This window comes from Haplochromis burtoni, unplaced genomic scaffold (assembly GCF_018398535.1).
Source record: "Haplochromis burtoni strain Fernald_Lab_line unplaced genomic scaffold, NCSU_Asbu1 Contig_239, whole genome shotgun sequence".
Lineage (NCBI taxonomy): Eukaryota > Metazoa > Chordata > Actinopteri > Cichliformes > Cichlidae > Haplochromis > Haplochromis burtoni.
Window position 1 is genome coordinate 805005 of NW_024582600.1, and position 5612 is coordinate 810616.

The following is a 5612-nucleotide window of genomic DNA, read 5'->3' on the forward strand; positions in this document are numbered from 1 at the left end:
GGGGTTGGCCCTTGCGTTAGCTGGGTGAACCTGTTGTTCCCTGCAGATGTGAAAAACACAGTGTGCAACAGGCTGCTGGTGAATCATTACTCAGCAGCAGCACGTAATGTCGTCTTTGAATAACCGGTTCCCTCTGCCGCTGATCGCTGATAGCTGGCTCAGATATGAAAGAGAGGCAGGTAGCTATGCTTTCACTGCTGTGGCTGTCTCTCCCTCTGTCTCTCTTTCTGAGTAACACATGTTTTTGGAGGGAAAACTCAAGGGGAGACCGCCTGGACAAATGCTTTTTTTTTTTTTAGAATGATAACAGTTAGTCTCTTACCATCCAATCAAAAAGAAGGCTGAGACAATAGCACAAGATTTCAATCTTAAAATTCTGAAATAAACAGTAATATATGCTCACATAGTTTTCAGCATTTTTTAGTGTAAAATAAACTTTTGCCCTGAAGCAGCAAAGCAAATCCAATTGATATAGTCTCTGATTCAGGCTGCCGCTGCCAGTGTGGTAACCTCCTGTGACGATTGCAGCAGTTGAACTTTGGCCTACTTTACTCGATGATGTAAGTTCAGGGTTCAGTGTTGCCAGAACTATGTGTGACGGGGGCTCCTTGGCTGGCCTCCTTTTATTGGCTGTCAGGCGAAGGCTTGCCTTTGTGGGATCAATGGTGGGTCACTGGAACATGCGCCCGTGTGCGCAGTTCAGAGGAACTGCTGAATAAAGTCATCGACACTTAATGATAAGAGGTAAAAGCACATGTTGGAGATAAGCTCAAGGCATTTGTAAAAGTTGTAGCAACAGTTAAAGAAGTAATAAAGGCATATGTTTCAGCATAATTTTAATGACTGTCCAATTGCCACATGACAGAACGGCAGCTCTCCATGAGCTGGAGGGTTTTCTTCATTCTGCTGCTTAAGACACTGGTATGCTGCATGTCTTTAGGAATAAACTGCGTTTTAATGCACCCTCTTTTTCAAGTTAAGTTTACTTTTGAGTTTTAGTAACAAAAAGAGGTTTAAAATCATATGATCAAAACCAGAGTTGCACAAATGAATGCAAATTAAACTAAATTATTCAAAGGTCAAAAGTCGTTATTTGTAAAGGAAGGGAACAAATCTGAAAAATTATGAAATATCTGAGAAGCAACTGTGACTGTGTAACATGTGGGATATGGGAGAAGTTTTGTTTTGTTAATAATAATAATATATTCCTTTAAAGTATTGAATATTCTAGTCCATTAGTAATTTTTCAGCTAAGGTTTTCTAATATTTCATTAAAGTGTGGTAAACAACACAAATGGACAGATCACAAATCAAAGAAAAATCACTGATATACTTTTACTTATTACTTATTACTTATACATGTGGCAGACGTTTCAAATGATGAGGAGCTATAACAGCTTGTTTCAAACAGAGGATGAACTGAGGGGCTACAGTAAATCATACAAAACAGCATAAACATGTAAATTTGGAAATGATAGGGCGCATTCAAATTAAGGGATGTGGGAAAGTATCAGCAAAGGTCCACTACAAGTACAGTTTCTGGAATTGATTTCTCCAAATCAAATTTCAGTAAGCCCTCATTCCCTATGGATGAGGGCATTATTGTCCTGGAAAAGACCACTCCCATCAGTATAGATGTGTTTGCAAATGTTATTACTCAGAACCACTTTGCATTGATTTGCACAGTTCCTTTCCTGTAAGGCAGGGGTGTCAAACATATACCGAGATCTACTGTTAAAATTGCACTTCTTTATATTATTTAAAGACATCTCATGTAGTTACACACTGACAGAAAGTAGAGTTTCACTCAGCTTGATTATTCTGAATCCAAAATGAATTATGTTAAAACGACCCAATGGCACATAGGACAACTTTGTACAACAGGTCTCATTATCCTCATTGCCAGCCAGGAGTGAGATTTGGAAAAAAAACATTGCATTTTTACTTTAATTTAATATAATCTATGAATTATAATAAAATTTTAGCTTGAAGTAGAAAAACAACATCTCTGAAATGTCTGCATCTGTATTAGACTGACTAACAAAAAGCACCAGAAGGCTCTACAGTAACTGTGCTACAGTTCAAAAAGGTAACAGTTGGTAGGCAATGATATAGCTTGGTCACAGTACAGGGACAAGCTTAATAACAGTGACAATAAGACTGGCTTGGATTGTTTGCAGTGTACACAGGTTCAGCTTGTATAAGTGTGCAGTCTCATAGGAGTCTAATCCTGTGAATAATTAATAACAGCTTATGAGTCTAAAGCTTGTAAAACCACCTTTAGCACCAATGATTAGAAGTAATAATTTTCTTCATGACTTTAGCAGTCTCTCACACCACTGAATTCTGAAGTTAGTGGGCATTCATTTATGCACGGCTCTTTTAAGGTCCGCACACAGCATTCTGTTGTAGATTTGCTGGTCTTCTTCGGATTGTTGTCCTAACTAAACATTAGCTGTTGGACAGATGGTCTCAGATTTGATTTTCTGCAATACTTCATGGTTGACCCAATGACCACAAGGGGCTATGATTCCTATGTAGTATGGCTACAGATCTTGCCCCAATCTTCACCTTTTCGCCACCCTACTGACAGATGCTGGTGGTGATACGCTAATATGCTATTATTTTTGTGGCTGTGCATTATGTCCAAACCTGTCCACTTTGATCCAAAAGATATTGTTCCAGAACCTTTGCAAACTGCAGATTGGTAATACATTTAAACAAGATGTATTTGTTTAATATTTGTTAATTTGTAATATTATGAATGTTATAATGGATTGAATTTATATAGCGTTTTTCAAGGCACCCAAAGCACTTTACAATACCACTATTCATTCACTCTCACATTCATACACTGGTGGAGGCAAGCTACAGTTGTAGCCACAGCTGCCCTGGGGCAGACTGAAGCGAGGCTGCCATATCGCGCCATCAGCCCCTCTGGCCAACACCAGTAGGCAAGTAGGGTAAAGTGTCTTGCCCAAGGACACAACGACCAGGACAGAGAGCCCAGGGCTCGAACCGGCGACCTTCCGGTTACAGATGCGATTCCCAACCCCCTGAGCCACGGTCGCCCACGTTAACATGACCTGTAAGGTTTGAGGTGTAGCTCTTGGGTTTTTTGCAGTTTGACCATTAAGCATTGCACCATCTGACCTTGATCAGTTAATCAAGCACATTTGATTAGCTCTACAGACCCTATAGAGTCCTGTGAAAAATTATTGCAACAATTTGTTAAACTAATAAAGTATAATTGTACTTGTACTGGTAGTAGCTCTAGTATTAACCCACTTTCCTCCTACAGAAGGAGTACCATCATCATTGATAGGAAAAGGCAAGTAGTAGTGGTTATAGCAATTGTAGCTAAACTTAGTACTTGTTGTAGTACTGATAGGAGTGGAGTGCTACTTTTAGTGTAGATATTGTCTCTAAATATAACTGAATGCATGATAGTCTTGCAATTAAGGGGGGATATTTTCCTGAACATGGTTTGTGGAGCCAAGTGGACAAATGTTAGTACATCTGAGCAGTTATATAGAAACAGCAGTGAACAGGAGTAACCTCACACAGGGTCCGACTGAAGGTTGAAGACAACAAGATGTAATAAAAAGGAAACTCCTCGACAATGGCCCTTAAAGTTGTGTAACACCTGCAGCTCAAGTGTTTCATGAACAATATGTTCAGTTATTCAAGAACTGTCAGCTGTCATAAAACAAAAATACCCAGAGGATCTTCAACTTTAATGACGCTCATATTAGCAGCACAGCTCAAACCGAATGGAATCTGAACAAAACTGCAGCAACAGGATGTAAGTGAATGGAAGCTAATATTGTCAGATCTTAACAAAACTACATTTTGAAATAATTAAACACAACTCTACTGCATAATATGTTTCTCCTGAGTATTTGTTAACATGTTCATGCTGCGAACTTAAAAAAAATGATAATGTGTCAGAACTGCTTTCAGCTTGTGCTACACGCTCCAATAGGTCAAGAAAATCATTTAATGCTGCTTTAACATAATGCAAACAAACATTCATGCATCTTATCTTTTGTATGTGAACAGATGACAGATACTTCTTTAGGATGATAAGTTGTCACCTTGCAACGGGAGCGAAAACTAGTTCATTTACACATCAAGAAATCAATGAGGAACCTGTTTATTCATTTGAAGTGATTTAGGTTTGGGGCTAAATGTTTTCCAGGTCCCTTGTATATATTTGGCTCCTCCTCCATGTTTTTTTTTTCATTTAATAAAGTGCCAGATGTTTGCAGTGAGTGATAGGTACTGCTGCAGGCCTGCAAGTTTGGCATCTTTTATTTCAAAGCTATGGTGTTGTCAGTGTGGAGTTTGGCCTTGTCTTGCTAAAAGCTCACTTTTACAGAAAAATATGTCATCTGGATTTTTGAAGCAGTTATTGCTTCAAAATATCTCTCTATATAATTTTGTATTAATGGGACCTTCACAGATGTGGAAGTTACCCATACCACCTGTACTAATACACTTCCATATCATCACAGATGCTGGCTTTTCAACTGTGTGCTGGTAACAAGCTTGATGAGCTCTCTCCTCATTAGCTCAGAGGACATGGTGTCAAAAATAACTTCAGATTTTAATTGCTCAGAATAATTTTACCCTTTTCCAAGTCCATTCGGACTGAGCTCAGACCCAGAGTAGATGGCAGCTTTGCTGGATCGTGTCTATGTATGTATTTTTCTTTGCATGGTAGACTTTAATTTGCACTTTGGGCAATAGTGACAAGCTACCCGCTGACAGTGGTCTTCACATGTCTTCCTGAACCCATTGCAGTGCTTTCCTTTACTATTTCTTCTGTCAAATCATTTTTAAATATAAGATTTAAATCTTCATTCTATTTCAAACAGTATCCAGAATTATTTTTGTCTTGAGGGGAAGGTCCCAGCTCTTAGGGCAAATGTGACCTCAGAATTTATCTTTGAGGAAAAATTCTCAATACAATAAACAATAGTTTAGTGTAAACTGAAGATGTCCTTTAATACACTACAGATCCCAACCTACCTAAGAGGGCAAAGCTTTCTAAAGCTTTTATCTCCTGATGTATTATTATAGATACAGGGATACCTTCACTGTCAAAATAGTCATTCAATTCAATTCAATTCAATTCCATTTTATTTATATAGCGCCAAATTACAACAAAAGTCGCCTCGAGGCGCTTTATATTGTACAGTATATCCTATAATAATAGATACAGAGAAAAACCCAACAATCATATGACCCCCTATGAACAAGCACTTTGGCGACAGTGGGAAGGAAAAACTCCCTTAAACAGGAAGAAACCTCCGGCAGAACCAGGCTCAGGGAGGGGCGGGGCCATCTGCTGCGACCGGTTGGGGTGAGAGAAGGAAAACAGGATAAAGACATGCTGTGGAAGAGAGACAGAGGTTAATAACAGGTACGATTCAATGCAGAGAGGTCTATCAACACATAGTGAGCGAGAAAGGTGACTGGAAAGGAAAATCTCAATGCATCATGGGAATCCCCCCGGCAGCCTACGTCTATTGCAGCATAACTAAGGGAGGATTCAGGGTCACCTGGTCCAGCCCTAACTATATGCTTTAGCAAAAAGGAAAGTTTTA